The following is an 18,621-nucleotide window of genomic DNA, read 5'->3' on the forward strand; positions in this document are numbered from 1 at the left end:
GTGGGGTTTGCTTCAACCGATAGGTAACGAACATCCAGACGTCAATCAGCAAGGTGCATTTCTAGTCCTAGTTAGACAAAATCTACATCAACACGTAAGACAAAACTACAATTCGTGTTGTAGAGAATGTACCTCCTCCTATACGTGTAACTTTCAAGTGGTATGCCTTGTAACTGGTGAATGATCCGAGCATGCCACCTATTTCAAAGACAATGAGTTGCTCCAGATGCTTCGTGGAACACAAAAACACCGTTTGACGTGTATCACAAGAACGGGTCTCACCCGAGTTCTCTGTACAGGTTACTTTCAAACACACACACACACTTTGTCCTAACATCACTTATTCAATGTTTGACCCTTACAGATCAAATGTTACAAGTATGCACAAAACCAGACAAGTATACATTCTAAATTATTGACAGGCATATTAACAAAATTGGATTACTTCAGTGAAATATACTGCATCACGTTACATCGTATTAACAAGAAGCTTTTAAAAAAAAGTTGCAGTCTGCTTCACAGTGTATGTAAAACATACTATTGTGTCATTCAAAACGAGTAGGCCATTGCATGCTGGCATGAGTGAAAATGTAGCAAATTCTAAACATTACTTACAAACTACACAACTGAGATGACACATCAATCATCGCCCCCTACTGACAGGCTCTTGTCCACATGCAGGCCGGTGCAGGGCCACCACCTTGTGCCACACAGGGGCAGCTGCTACTTGGGGATGCTCTTCGAGCGTTTGAGATGAGATACAAAACTCCGAGTTGCTGAGGCGATTAAGCAAGCACCATGTAAAAGCAATTATGATAACATAGTGAATGCTTGGGAGCTTATTAGCTCTTGCTCCTGGTTAGAGATCTACCCAACCCACGGGCCCACAAAGTGTTCAACTTCACATTCCTGTCATGAAAGGCCTGTGACAAAGGTGCATCTATTGGAGCAACATCATATCAAGCTTACACATCTACCGGGTCTCCACTTGATTTTGTATTGTCTAGGAGCAAGTCCACCCACACCTCCACTTCCACAAACTGCTGGGAGTTGCCTCGCTCTGCCTCAGTCAGAATTCTCCTCCTGATTTACGATGTGAAGGTCCCATTTTGGCGTTGAATCTTCATCTTCACATTTTACCTTCACTTCTTCGCTCATCACTTCTTCACATTTCACCATCACCTCTTCACATTTCACCATCACCTCTTCATATTTCACCTCGATACCTTTAAAAGTGTCCAAGCTGGGATTTTCTTCCGGTTCGTGTTTCATGAGGGATGGGCTCATTGCGGTACTTTGACTTTCACAAGCCGATTTCAGACTCCACTCCTTGTGGATCTTCTGATGCTTCTGTGTTCTCTGGTGTACTTGAAGATTTGATGAATCTGAAAATGTATTCCCACACACACTGCACCTGAAGGGTTTCTCTCTCGTGTGTGTTCTCTGGTGTACTTCAAGATTTGATGAACGTGCAAACGCCTTCCCGCACAGAGTGCACCTGAAAGGTTTCTCTCCCGTGTGTGTTCTCTGGTGTTTTTTAAGAGCAGATGACCGTGAAAATGCCTTCCCACAAACACTGCACTTGAAGGGTTTCTCTCCCGTGTGTCTTCTCTGGTGTGTTACAAGATTACATGACTGTGTAAACGCCATCCCGCACATCGTGCACCTGAAGGGTTTCTCTCCCGTGTGTGTTCTCTGGTGTTTTACAAGCGCAGATGACTGTGCAAATGCCTTCACGCACACACTGCACTTGAAGGGTTTCTCTCCCGTGTGTGTTCTCTGGTGTGTTACAAAATGACATGGATCTGAAAACGCCTTCCCGCACAGAGTGCACCTGAAAGGTTTCTCTCCCGTGTGTGTTCTCTGGTGTTTTTTAAGAGCAGATGACCGTGAAAATGTCTTCCCACAAACACTGCACTTGAAGGGTTTCTCTCCCGTGTGTGTTCTCTGGTGTGTTACAAGATTACATGACACTGTAAACGCCATCCCGCACATCATGCACCTGAAGGGTTTCTCTCCCGTGTGTGTTCTCTGGTGTTTTACAAGATCAGATGACTGTGCAAATGCCTTCACGCACACACTGCACTTGAAGGGTTTCTCTCCCGTGTGTGTTCTCTGGTGTGTTACAAGATGACATGGATCTGAAAACGCCTTCCCGCACAGAGTGCACCTGAAAGGTTTCTCTCCCGTGTGTGTTCTCTGGTGTTTTTTAAGAGCAGATGACCGTGAAAATGTCTTCCCACAAACACTGCACTTGAAGGGTTTCTCTCCCGTGTGTGTTCTCTGGTGTGTTACAAGATTACATGACACTGTAAACGCCATCCCGCACATCATGCACCTGAAGGGTTTCTCTCCCGTGTGTGTTCTCTGGTGTTTTACAAGATCAGATGACTGTGCAAATGCCTTCACGCACACACTGCACTTGAAGGGTTTCTCTCCCGTGTGTGTTCTCTGGTGGGTCTCAAGAACTGATGGCCATGCAAATGCCTTGTTACATACAGTACATTTGAAGGGTTTCTCTCCTGTGTGAGTTCTCTGGTGCCGTGTAAAATTTCCAGTCCGGTCCGTGCTGTATGCACGCTGGTCGCATTGTTGACTTGTCGTACCGAGCTGCGCTGAGTGCCTTTGCTCCATCAGACCAATTCTGCAGAGGAAGCGTCAGCTGCAGACATAAAAAATAATATCCACACCATCTACACGTCAGGCACAGAGGAATGCACACGTGACTTACACGTCTATACTTATTAATATATTCATGATGTAATGAAAAGTTTCTCAAATTCATCAGATTTGATGAACGTGCAAACGCCTTCCCACACAGAGTGCACCTGAAGGGTTTCTCTCCACGAGCTGCTATGGCACACAATGAGAGGGGAAATGTCATTAATATGCCTGGAAGCCTTCATATCTTCCAAGATGAATGTTAACCCAAAACTCTAAGCACACAATTTCGGCTGTCTGACTACAAAAGGAATATTTATGAAAGCTAAATTCAGCTGACATAGCAAAGGGTTTTGAAAACAATACTATTTGTGTTATGCAGAAATGCATTAATTAATGTTCAATCGCAGTTCCGACTTCAGCTGCATGTGTGTGCTGTGTTCACCTCCTGTTTACATTCTTATGAAGAGTTCCAGAGGAAAACAAAAATAAACTATTGTTTTGATATAACCTCCGTGTTCAACAGAGTTAATAGACTTTACTTCAAACACAAACTTGACACTGTCACACACTGCCATGAGTAAACAGGTGGTGGTGTTACCAGAACCATGCCTGGCCACCTTCATCTGCTCAGCATTAATTCTTCCTCACTCCACCAAGTAATGAATCCAGGATCAATCAACATAGCCGAGGCTATCCGTGTCTCTGTCTCTCTCTCCCCGTGGTGAAGGTGTTCCCCTCCACACATTCAGAGTCAACAGCGGCACGCGCTTAGCGTCTTTGACCGATAGATACATTGACGCACATATTGTTGGTTCTTTCAGTAAAGTCACGTAGATTGAAAATAAAAATAACAGATTAAATTCAATAAGATAAAGACCACTTGTGTTGCGATCGAAACGACGTGGTTTTTGCTTTATTTGCAATTCTTAATTATTTTACAATGTTATTTTTTTCTATCTACGTGACTTTACCGAAAGAACCAAGAATATTAATTCCTGCAGTCACCAAAGTTTTAAGTCAAAACATTCACACACGTTGACAAAGCCTCACCTTGTGTTGTTGTGGGCAGGTCGCTTCTGATAACAAGAGCGGTATAGCAGTTCAAGCGGGCTTGGCCTGGTGAAAAAAATAAAAACTGCGTGAATGTTGACAATAAAACAAAGTTACAAAGTGGCGAGCCGGGTGAAGACAAATTAAACTTAAGCGAGATAATTAAAGTGAACGCAATCAGGCGAGGGCAGGAGGCAAGGCCCCGCGTGGCTAGGCCCCGCGTTGTAAAGTTCCAACCTGGACATCGATTCCCATGCTCGCTGCTACTCAACTGACATCCCTACGAAAGAGAGCGAGGCTCTACCTTGGTAAACAACAACCACCACCACGACCACCAACACGATAATAATTTCTCACCTCGGATTTCAGTGCAAGAGCGAAGCGATCGCTTCCTGTTACCTCGTGACGTCACGCGGCAGCAGCAGGTAACATGACGTCACGGTAAAAGACACTCCCCTACCACGAGCGGCTCCTTAACTGAATAAAATTATGTTAATGAGCCCGGGCAATATGTCGAGGGATGGGGGCGTGGGTGCTGAACCCGTCCCAATAAACTCGCGACGGCTTTCACGAACTCATCATGTTAATGAGCCACCAGTCACTGGGCGTGGCTTTGCCCAAATAAGGATTGTACCGGAACAGATATCGGCAGTGACCAAGCAGAGGTGACGTCACTCTCAAGGGCGCGCAGGACGGGGGTGGGGTGAATACCTTGGTGACATGACGTCACTAGCAAGGCTAACGTGACATTGACTTTTCCAAGACAGAGGTTCTTTGTAAGCCATCTGGCTACCATGAGAGATTCGTTCATGAGGCTATCCACATATACAAGCACAGAGACAATTTCAACCGAGAAGATGGATTCTGGCTTAGCAATCATTGGAACGATTTGATAAACCATTTCAGGTCTTAATTGATTATTCACGCTTACAGTGGCTTTCAGACAGCATACATAAATTTTTCGTCTCCCCCCTCCTCTTTTCAGAACATAGATGGACTAGTCCTTCTAAATAAACTGCCAAATCGCTGCGCGTGGTGCTAACGTTTATAAATAAATAAATACACCGTTAAAAAATAAATACATTTATGCAAACCGACACACCTGATGACGACCGTTTGTGTTATGGTCCAAACGTCGTGAGAATTTTTATTGTTATATATATTTTATTATTTTATTGTTTCCCTTCAACGTGACTTTACCGAAAGAGCTAAGAATACGGAATATCATTTGGGTCATTTTTTTTTGTTACTCAAGATGAGATTTCTGATCATAACCAATAAAAATTTGTGTTTTTTTATTCAGACCGCGCCAATACCAACGCGAGTGTTTATTGTTGATGGTGAGTTTTGTAAATCCGTCGTACGGTTAAAAAGAAAAACAATTTCCCCGAAAAAAAAATCTCTCCGCCTTGGAGCCAATCAGGTTCCAGTTTCTCCCCTCCCACGTGACGCGGAGTTTTATTTGGCTCCTCCCCCTCCTCGCTCGCCGCCATTTTGAGAGTCGTGAGGGAGGTGAAGCCTGCGGCCTTGACAACGACGAAGATTCACCAGGGTCAGTGACAACCTCACACTCACACACACACTGTGACAACCTCACACACACACTGACAACCTCACACTCACACACACTGTGACAACCTCACACTCACACACACACACTGACAACCTCACACACACACACTGACAACCTCACACTCACACACACACTGACAACCTCACACTCACACACACACTGTGACAACCTCACACTCACACACTGACAACCTCACACACACTGTGACAACCTCACACTCACACACACTGTGACACACTAACACTCACACACACTGTGACAACCTCACACTCACACACTGTGACAACCTCACACTCACACACTGACAATCTCACACACACACACACTCTGTGACAACCTCACACACACACACACTGACAACCTCACACTCACACACTGTGACAACCTCACACTCACACACACTGACAACCTCACACTCACACACTGACAACCTCACACACACACACTGACAACCTCACACACACACTGACAACCTCACACTCACACACTGACAACCTCACACTCACACACACTGTGACAACCTCACACTCACACACACACTGACAACCTCACACTCACACACTGACAACCTCACACACACACTGACAACCTCACACTCACACACACTGACAACCTCACAATCACACACACTGACAACCTCACACTTACACACACTGACAACCTCACACTCACACACTGACAACCTCACACTCACACACACACACTGACAACCTCACCCTCACACTCACACACTGACAACCTCACACTCACACACACACTGACAACCTCACCCTCACACACACACACTGACAACCTCACACTCACACACACACTGACAACCTCACACACACACACACTGACAACCTCACACTCACACACTGACAACCTCACACTCACACACTGACAACCTCACACTCACACACTGACAACCTCACACTCACACACTGACACACTGACAACCTCACACTCACACACAGTGACAACCTCACACTCACGCACTGACAACCTCACACACACACACTGACAACCTCACACTCACACACACTGACAACCTCACCCTCACACACACACACTGACAACCTCACACACACACACACACTGACAACCTCACACTCACACACACACACTGACAACCTCACACTCACACACTGTGACAACCTCACACTCACACACACTGACAACCTCACACTCACACACTGACAACCTCACACACACACACTGACAACCTCACACACACACTGACAACCTCACACTCACACACTGACAACCTCACACTCACACACACTGTGACAACCTCACACTCACACACACACTGACAACCTCACACTCACACACTGACAACCTCACACTCACACACACACTGACAACCTCACACTCACACACACTGACAACCTCACAATCACACACACTGACAACCTCACACTCACACACACTGACAACCTCACACTCACACACTGACAACCTCACACTCACACACACACACTGACAACCTCACACTCACACACACTGACAACCTCACACTCACACACTGACAACCTCACACTCACACACACACACTGACAACCTCACCCTCACACTCACACACTGACAACCTCACACACACACACACACACTGACAACCTCACCCTCACACTCACACACTGACAACCTCACACTCACACACTGACAACCTCACACTCACACACTGACAACCTCACACTCACACACTGACACACTGACAACCTCACACTCACACACAGTGACAACCTCACACTCACGCACTGACAACCTCACACACACACACTGACAACCTCACACTCACACACACTGACAACCTCACCCTCACACACACACTGACAACCTCACACACACACACACACTGACAACCTCACACTCACACACACACACTGACAACCTCACACACACACACTGACAACCTCACACACACACTGACAACCTCACACTCACACACACTGACAACCTCACACTCACACACTGACAACCTCACACTCACACACTGACAACCTCACACACACACACACACTGACAACCTCACACTTACACACTGACAACCTCACTCACACACACACACTGACAACCTCACACACACTGACAAACTCACACACACTGACAACCTCACACTCACACACACTGACAACCTCACACTCACACACTGACAACCTCACACTCACACACTGACAACCTCACACACACACACACACTGACAACCTCACACTCACACACACACACTGACAACCTCACACACACACACTGACAACCTCACACTCACACACACATACTGACAACCTCACACTCACACACATACACTGACAACCTCACACTTACACACTGACAACCTCACTCACACACACACACTGACAACCTCACACACACTGACAAACTCACACACACACTGACAACCTCACACTCACACACACACACTGACAACCTCACACTCACACACTGTGACAACCTCACACTCACACACACTGACAACCTCACACTCACACACTGACAACCTCACACACACACACTGACAACCTCACACACACACTGACAACCTCACACTCACACACTGACAACCTCATACTCACACACACTGTGACAACCTCACACTCACACACACACTGACAACCTCACACTCACACACTGAAAACCTCACACTCACACACACACTGACAACCTCACACTCACACACACTGACAACCTCACAATCACACACACTGACAACCTCACACTCACACACACTGACAACCTCACACTCACACACTGACAACCTCACACTCACACACACACACTGACAACCTCACCCTCACACTCACACACTGACAACCTCACACACACACACACACTGACAACCTCACCCTCACACACACACACTGACAACCTCACACTCACACACACACTGACAACCTCACACTCACACACACACACACTGACAACCTCACCCTCACACTCACACACTGACAACCTCACACACACACACTGACAACCTCACACTCACACACACTGACAACCTCACCCTCACACACACACACTGACAACCTCACACACACATACACACTGACAACCTCACACTCACACACACACACTGACAACCTCACACACACACACTGACAACCTCACACACACACTGACAACCTCACACTCACACACACACACTGACAACCTCACACTCACACACTGTGACAACCTCACACTCACACACACTGACAACCTCACACTCACACACTGACAACCTCACACACACACACTGACAACCTCACACACACACTGACAACCTCACACTCACACACTGACAACCTCATACTCACACACACTGTGACAACCTCACACTCACACACACACTGACAACCTCACACTCACACACTGAAAACCTCACACTCACACACACACTGACAACCTCACACTCACACACACTGACAACCTCACAATCACACACACTGACAACCTCACACTCACACACACTGACAACCTCACACTCACACACTGACAACCTCACACTCACACACACACACTGACAACCTCACCCTCACACTCACACACTGACAACCTCACACACACACACACACTGACAACCTCACCCTCACACACACACACTGACAACCTCACACTCACACACACACTGACAACCTCACACTCACACACACACACACTGACAACCTCACCCTCACACTCACACACTGACAACCTCACACACACACACTGACAACCTCACACTCACACACACTGACAACCTCACCCTCACACACACACACTGACAACCTCACACACACATACACACTGACAACCTCACACTCACACACACACACTGACAACCTCACACACACACACTGACAACCTCACACACACACTGACAACCTCACACTCACACACACTGACAACCTCACACTCACACACTGACAACCTCACACTCACACACTGACAACCTCACACACACACACACACTGACAACCTCACACTTACACACTGACAACCTCACTCACACACAAACACTGACAACCTCACACACACTGACAAACTCACACACACACTGACAACCTCACACTCACACACACTGACAACCTCACACTCACACACTGACAACCTCACACTCACACACTGACAACCTCACACACACACACACACTGACAACCTCACACTCACACACACACACTGACAACCTCACACACACACACTGACAACCTCACACTCACACACACACACTGACAACCTCACACTCACACACATACACTGACAACCTCACACTTACACACTGACAACCTCACTCACACACACACACTGACAACCTCACACACACTGACAAACTCACACACACACTGACAACCTCACACTCACACACACTGACAACCTCACACTCACACACACTGACAACCTCACACTCACACACTGACAACCTCACACTCACACACACTGACAACCTCACACACACACACAGGCTGACAATCTCACACACACACACTGACAACCTCACACTCACACACTGACAACCTCACACACTGACAACCTCACACTCACACACACTGACAATCTCACACTCACACACTGACCTCACACTCACACACTGACAACCTCACACTCACACACTGACAACCTCACACTCACACACACTGACAATCTCACACTCACACACTGACAACCTCACACTCACATACTGACAACCTCACACACACACTGACAAACTCACACACTGACAACCTCACACTCACACACACTGACAATCTCACACACACACAGGCAGACAATCTCACACACACACACACTGACAATCTCACACACACAGAGACTGACAATCTCACACACACACACACAGGCTGACAATCTCACACACACACACACTGACAATCTCTCACACACACACAGGCTGACAATCTCACACTCACACAGGCTGACAATCTCACACACACTGACAATCTCTCACACACACATAGGCAGACAACCTCACACACACACAGGCAGACAATCTCACACACACACACACTGACAACCTCACACACACACAGGCAGACAATCTCACACAAACACACAGACTGACAATCTCACACACACACAGGCAGACAATCTCACCCACACACACAGGCAGACAATCTCACACACACAGGCAGACAATCTCACACACACACACAGGCAGACAATCTCACACACACACAGACTGATAATCTCACACTCACAGACTGACAATCTCACACACACAGGCATACAATCTCACACACACACAGACTGATAATCTCACACACACAGGCAGACAATCTCACACACACACAGACTGACAATCTCACACACACACACACTGACAATCTCACACACACACAGACTGACAATCTCACACACACATGCTGACAATCTCACACACACACACAGACTGACAATCTCACACACAGGCAGACAATCTCACACACACACACTGACAATCTCACACACACACACAGGCAGACAATCTCACCCACACACAGGCTGACAATCTCACACACACACACACTGACAATCTCAAACACACACACAGGCAGACAATCTCACCCACACACACAGGCTGACAATCTCACACACACACACAGGCTGACAATCTCACACACACACAGTCTGACAATCTCACACTCACACAGACTGACAATCTCTCACACACACAGACTGACAATCTCTCACACACACAGACTGACAATCTCTCACACACACAGGCTGACAATCTCACACTCACACAGACTGACAATCTCACACACACAGGCAGACAATCTCACACACACACAGTCTGACAATCTCACACTCACACAGACTGACAAACTTTCACACACACAGGCTTGATAAAATAAAATAACACAATAAAATTCTCACGACGTTTCGGCCACAACACAAGCGGCCTTCATCAGGTGAAGGGACGAGACTGTCTGGAGGACAGCGCTGGAGCGAACACAGCCACGCTCAGATCACGACCTTTAAGCTGTGTGAGAAGAAACAAAGCGCCTTGACAAAGGAATTAGCATATAATTTAGCATTGAAATAGCTGAGTGATTAGCTTGTGACTGGTCACAGAAATGGCTATGTTAAAGTTAAAGCATACACATCCGCAGAGGCACCCCTTGACAAAGGAATTAGCATTGAATTTAGCTAATCACTCAGCTATTTCAATGCTAAATTCTATGCTAATTCCTTTGTCAAGGCGCTCTGTTTCTTCTCACACAGCTTAAAGGTCGCGGTCTGAGCTTGGCTGTGTTCGCTCCAGCGCTGTCCTCCAGACAGTCTTGTCCCTTCACCTGATGAAGGCCGCTTGTGTTGTGGCCGAAACGTCGTGAGAATTTTATTGTGTTATTTTATCAATTTATTATTTTATTCTCATTCTACGTGGTGGTGACTTTACCGAAAGAACCAAAGAAGATCAATCCTTGCAGTCACGAAAGCTTTAAATCGAAACAACTGCCTTGTTCAGGTCACGAGCGCGAGGGGTGACGTCACGCGGAAGGGGAGGGGTGCGGGGGGGGTCCGTGACGTCACACGGTCGCCCGCAACCACTCTCCCGCACCGTGACGTCACGCGTGCCTCAACCCCCTCCCCCACCGTGACGTCACGAGCGCAGCTGCAGGGTGACGTCACCGAGCGTGTGGATTGCTGTGAGGTAAAAACAACACAAAACTATATATTTTTTTCTATATCTCACATTAAACACTTCGGGGTTCATATCAAGCAGAGGGCTGTTATTTTACGTTGCCGAGTAGTTTGATTATAAATACAATTTTACACGTCTTTTTTTTTAAGACTTCGGAGTTGCTACGTCTGAGGGGGGTTTTTTGTTCTTAATTTTTTTTCTCACCCCTTGAAGGTCACGAAACAAGCGATAAAAAGTGCGGGAATCCGAGTGTTTATAAATAACAAAAACAATATTACACGCTGGGGGGGGAGGGGTTAACAGGTCCCTGCAGGGTGGGCTGGTAGGAACATTGGAATTTTGTCAAGTCTCTGCGCTGTCTATTGCTGATTTTACACCCAAACAGCACGAGATTTCACTTCGTTAAAGTATTGAAAGGGGACGGACGGACACATTAATCTATTGCAGGCTGGTACACTCAGTTTACAATCTTCGCTACTACCAGTATAAAGGATGTCAGTGACAAGAGAGTGACTCTCAATGACGTCACTCACGTGGTTAAATAAAGGATGACAGTCACACGAGATTTCACTTCGTTAGAGTATTGAAAGGGGACGGACGGACGGACACATTAATCTATTGCAGGCTGGTACACTCAGATTACAATCTTCCTTCCTACCAGTAAAAGTTGCCTCATAGTAGTGATGAGACACCACGTCTGAGGGTTACCCTCAGACGTGGTGTCTCACTAAACACAAACAATAAAAAAAGCGCGGGAAACCCTCAAAAAGTTGTGAGGCGATGGATTTAATTCATTTATTTTATTTTTTATTTGGTATCGCCCTGTGAGCCACGACCCAGCGTCGCTTTCGTAAGGGCGAAACTTTCATCAGCCTCATGGGGTCCACAACATTTTACTTTGCTTGGAAATACGACGTTTTACACCCCCCCTCCCATCCCCAGCGATTTGATTGCTGTGCAGGGTTTGGAATGTGCTAGGAGATGTTAACTACTTCGCCTGTTATCATCACGGTGACTAGGAGATGTTAACTACCTCGCCTGTTATCATCACGGTGACTAGGAGATGTTAACTACCTCGCCTGTCATCATCACGGTGACTAGGAGATGTTAACTACCTCGCCTGTCATTATCACGGTGACTAGGAGATGTTAACTACCTCGCCTGTTGTCATCACGGTGACTAGGAGATGTTAACTACCTCGCCTGTTATCATCACGGTGACTAGGAGATGTTAACTACCTCGCCTGTCATAATCACGGTGACTAAGATATGTTAACTACCACGCCTGTTATCATCACGGTGACTAGGAGATGTTAACTACCTCGCCTGTCATAATCACGGTGACTAAGAGATGTTAACTACCTCGCCTGTTATCATCACGGTGACTAGGAGATGTTAACTACCTCACCTGTTGTTATCAAGGTGACTAGGAGATGTTAACTACCTCGCCTGTCATCACGGTGACTAGGAGATGTTAACTACCTCGCCTGTCATAATCACGGTGACTAAGAGATGTTAACTACCTTCCCTGTCATCATCACGGTGACTAGGAGATGTTAACTACCTCGCCTGTCATAATCACGGTAACTAGGAGATGTTAACTACCTCACCTGTTGTCATAAAGGTGACTAGGAGATGTTAACTACCTCGCCTGTCATCACGGTGACTAGGAGATGTTAACTACCTCGCCTGTTATCATCACGGTGACTAGGAGATGTTAGCTACTTCGCCTGTTGTCATCATGGTGACTAGGAGATGTTAACTACCTCGCCTGTCATCATCACGGTGACTAGGAGATGTTAACTTCCTCGCCTGTTATCATCACGGTGACTAGGAGATGTTAACTACCTCGCCTGTTATCATCACGGTGACTAGGAGATGTTAACTACCTCGCCTGTCATCATCACGGTGACTAGGAGATGTCAACTGCCTCGCCTGTTATCATCACGGTGACTAGGAGATGTTAACTACCTCGCCTGTTATCATCACGGTGACTATGAGATGTTAACTACCTCGCCTGTCGTCATCACGGTGACTAGGAGATGTTAACTACCTCGCCTGTTATCATCACGGTGACTAGGAGATGTTAACTACCTCGCCTGTTATCATCACGGTGACTAGGAGATGTTAACTACCTCGCCTGTCATCATCACCGTGACTAGGAGATGTTAACTACCTCGCCTGTTGTCATCAAGGTGACTAGGAGATGTTAACTACCTCGCCTGTTATCATCACGGTGACTAGATGTTAACATCCTCGCCTGGCCTACAGGAGATCGTCGGTTCGCGCCCAGGCCCTGACCACGCTTGCTCCTGCTGCTGTATATTTGGAGTCTGCGTCTCTCTCCCCATGTTGATTGCGTGGATTTGTCTCAGGGTCCTCCGATTTTTCCCGATACGGGGCCATCCATTTAGTTCGTTGTCATGGAGGGGGATACCCAAAATGCGTACGCTTGCATATGGAGGGGTCTACTCACAATGTACGCATAGGAAATGGGGGGGGGGGGGTTGAAGCCTCGATAATAATGCAGCCGGCGGTGGACTATCTGTTTGCTTAAACACGTTAATATGAATAATTGATCGTTTCTGCGTGGATTACATATCGGCCGTTCTACGGCCGATTCTAGGGGGTGGGGGGGTGATGCGTCAGGCGAACGTACGTAGGCAGGTGGGGGGGGGGTGTGTAAAAAGTCCGCGTGCGTTCGGGGTCAGGTTTTGACAGATTTTTGCGTACGCACGAAAAGGATGGCCCCTACACATTTAGATACTGTACAGCACTCTACACGGAGTGATCCCAGCTGTCCGGCAATGGTTTGTGTGATCATTCTCTGTACTACAGAGTGGCATGTGTGTGATCTCCATTGGTTTCCTCCGAGTTTCCCTCCCATAGCTAAACCCACAAACACAGTGGAACTGGTACTTGCCAGAACCACATCCCAAAGCTAAAAGATTACCTGGAAATGGCTCAGTGGGAGGGATCACAGCAACATCGCCCCCTCTTGTGCAAACTTGGCAGGACCCCTCCTGAAGAAGAGTTGAGACTCAGTGGGGCTTTCCTGAGCAACAGGCGTATTCATACATTAACAATACGGATGAATACAGACGGCACATTGAGTGTGGCATGCAGTCATTATCCTCTGCCATTGTCAATCGACTTCTGGAACGAAGGCCTCCCCAATCCGTCCCAATCTCAAGTGGTGAGGACTCAACACAGCTAGTCAGCCACTGACAAGCTCCCTCACCTACTAACTCACTCATCCAACCACCCACTCATCACATTGAAGGTTACGACAGCACGCTAAGCCAGCCAGCCACTGACAGGCTCACTCACCTACTAATTCACTTGCACCCACTCACCAAACTGCAAGCACAACAAGACACTCACTGAGCCAACCAGCCACTGACTAGTTCACTCACTCACCCACGCACGCATCCACTTACCCACTCACCACATTGCAGGTCACGACAGCACACTAAAGCCAGTCGGCCACTCACAGGCTCACTCACCCACTAACTCACCCACCCACTCACCAAACTGCAGGCACAACAAGACACTCACTGAACCAGTCAGCCACTGACAAGTTCACTCACCCAGAAACCCATCCACTCACCCCACCACCCTGCAGGTCACAACACACTCACCCTCGCAGAGGTTTTTGGGCAAGCGTTGCGCATTTTCAGATGCGCTTCTGCGTCCGTCTGGAACCATTTTCCTTCTGCTATTAGGAATCCACTGAAACTGTGCATTTTAAAATCATCTTGATTGAAAACTAATTTCTTTTGCACTGGTCTTTGTGTTTAGTTTCTTGTCCTCTACCCGTACCTCCGATTAGCACGGTTCGCTCTGTACGGTGTGAAATAAGTTCAACGTGCATACACCCAGCCCATCAGCCACTTACAAGTTCGCTCACTCACCCACAAACTCATCCACCCACTCACCAAACCGCAGGTCAGAACACTCCCCCTGCTCAGCAATTTATCCTCTAAAACCGTTGCTCTCCCAACTGATTTCTGTTTGCTTCGCCATCGTACTTTACCTCACTTGCTTCCGTCATTACCCTGACCAAGATCTCTCGCCGCCCTTAACGAACGAGACCGCACCCCGGTGCTCTCTCTGGAGCTCTCAGCCGGTCAGTAAATGGCAGGAGCTCGCAAAAAAAAAACGCGAACGCATTTTGCGCGCTCCATGCGAAAACGTGTTTCACCCGCGATTCGTTTCCCTCAACCAGAACGGCGGCGACTGGAACAGAAGAACTGGCGGCCCCCCCGGGGCCAGTGGTCAGGCGGGGAGGAAATGTCGGCGCACGAAGAAATTCTGGTGTGCAACTTGAGGAAGTGCCAGCGCATTGTCGGCGACTTCGCCTGGGTCACCTCCTGCTCGCACCTCTTTTGCGACGAGGACGGTGAACGCGAGTTCAAGACGGGGGCGGTCGCCTGCCCGGCGTGCGGCGCCTTGCCGCGCGGCAGCCTGGACGTGGTGCGGGTCTGCTTGAACCCCCCCGAGGAGCACAAGTCCATGGTGCTGGCGGGCCTAGGGCCGGACACCATCCAGGAGATATGTTCACGGGCGCTTTCATTCTGGATCTTTCAGGTATCGGCGTCTGGATCTTTCAGGTATCGGCGACGGATCGGTGACTTTTTAAGATTAAAAATTATTTTTTAAAAAGTAACAAACTGAAATGTTTTATATTTTAGCGGATAAAGTCCCACTGAGCTACGTAACCGCTTGAGCACCGTTAATTTTTTCCAGCGGGTAGGTTACCAGGTGTCGTCGTTGGCGTTCGGGGGAGGGGGGACAGGCCGGTGGTGGCGGCGCTCGTGACGGCACAGAGGGGTTTGCCGTTTAGAATCTTGCTGCGGCCGACCCGGGAGTTACCGTGGTGCGCGTTGTTTCTCAATGTTGTGTTGCAGTAAGTGCTGTTCACAAGAGGGAACCTGTTCCATTTGTTTTTCATTAAAAAGTTTAGGACTTTGCGGCCGCCAAAAACACTTCCTTTACATTACACAGACCACCCATACAGGTCGACACAACAACCGCCATTCGCCACTAAGTGGCGGTGACCTCACCACATCGCTTGTGCCAGGCTATGTGCATGTTGAGATCACGTGAAGAGTCGAAGGCCAACTGGTAGGAGGTTATGGGGCAGACCCAGGTGCCAGGGGTCCACTGACTGAAATGAATGGCCGATGCACCACCTGTGCCCCGTACTGTGCCAACTTGCTGTGCTTCAGCCACCCAACTGCCCAGCAGCAGCATTCACGAGCCTCCTCCAATTAGGCCGATCTAGACACCACTGGTACCAGTCCACTCAGCTCCACATCCTCTTGTACCACATCACTCCATCTCTTCTCGTTTAGCCCCCTCTATCTGGCTGAACAAAAGCTGTTTAGGCATGTGGGCTACATGACCCAACTAATGCAACCTTGCCTGCCAGAGGAGCTCACCGATGGGATTTTGTCCAGATCTTTTAAAGATCTGTGAGCTCCTCACACAATCCAGCCTGGTTAAACCCAGGATGGATCGTAGGCAGGCCAGCCTAAATGTTTCTAACCAGGGAAGATTTTCCTTTAGGGGGGTTTACATTTTGCAAGCGTAGAGAAGGGAGGGCATGACTGGCCGAGAAGATCCGAAGCTTCATAGGGAGTGACAGACCAGGTAGCTTTACGCAACTGATGGAAAGTTAATGCCGCTTGACTGATTCGGAATGAGACCTCTGTTGTCAAACCGGAGCTGGTCATGAGCACACTGCCCAGGTATGGAAAACTCTTCACTCTCTCCACAAACACAAAGATCCCCCATATAGCCTTAACAGGCCGGCATGGCACATGAAGGGGTGAGTGGCAAGCACAATGCCACGTCAGAATTGGGTATTACAGATAGGTAGCCTGCCGCCAACAAAAGAAAAGCTCCAGCAGAATTGCTTCATTATTTAGTTCTATCCATGGCTGGGTGAGCACGTCCCTACTTATCAAGCATTGTGCTCACCATTGTACCGAGTCACTTAAACGCAGGCGAGCTGCTGCTTCTCTACTGCATGAAAGTGACATGGCATGTTATCGTGAAACACCTCTATAGGCTTATCTTCCAAAGCCTCCAATTTGTGCGCAAGCTTTAACCCGCATTACATCGCCAATACTAACTAAAATAGCGCCTTCATCTACTGGCAGAAATTTAGTAACACGCTTTTCAAGATTATTACAAATCAGAACCTCTGAGTGCGTGTGATACAGCCACCGTTTAACGCACTAAAACATCACCTATTGCTAATACTCATGTTTAGTTTCATATCGCGTCATCATTCATTGCAAATTGCATCTCACCATCGCTGAGGAACCTCAGGCATACAGGCTGTGAGCCAACACCAACAATTAGCCAAGCTCTGCAGTCCTCTGCAAATTAAGTTAATGAGTGTTGATCCCTCCAATTCGCACAATTGGCTCCGTACCGTGCAAAAGAAGTTCAACATACACGCATACAGAAGGGATCTACAATATTTAGTCTGCACTTTGCTGTACTGCCTTCTTCCGGCGTGCCGGGGAGTGGCACCTCCTCGACGTCCATGGGAAGGGATTTTCGCAAAACGTGTGCGGTCCAGCCACCCTCACTGCCTCTGCGGTGCTGGATTAGAGGCTACGTACAGCATAGCCATCACCACCAAGCTATCTGTGATCCCCGAGATGCCTTTGTCCGTCTCCAAATTACACGCACTTTGCCCGTCTTAATGCAATGGACGCCATAAATACGGACTCTGAAATATCGAATATCACGAATGAGAATGC

General features: G+C 47.8%; 1 long non-coding RNA gene across 1 annotated transcript; it reads left to right on the forward strand.

The window, feature by feature from the left end:
- Positions 1–5,167: 5,167 nt before the first annotated feature.
- Positions 5,168–16,815, forward strand: LOC142916535 (uncharacterized). The gene is made up of 3 exons (XR_012936537.1): positions 5,168–5,266; positions 11,667–11,852; positions 16,071–16,815. It is a non-coding gene; the product is annotated as an uncharacterized LOC142916535 (long non-coding RNA).
- The last annotated feature ends 1,806 nt before the right edge of the window (positions 16,816–18,621 follow it).

Source organism: Petromyzon marinus, unplaced genomic scaffold, assembly GCF_048934315.1.
Source record: "Petromyzon marinus isolate PM22_M1 ecotype Great Lakes invasive population unplaced genomic scaffold, UKy_Petmar_22M1.pri1.0 PM_G_Scaffold_4, whole genome shotgun sequence".
NCBI classification, from domain to species: Eukaryota; Metazoa; Chordata; class Hyperoartia; order Petromyzontiformes; family Petromyzontidae; genus Petromyzon; species Petromyzon marinus.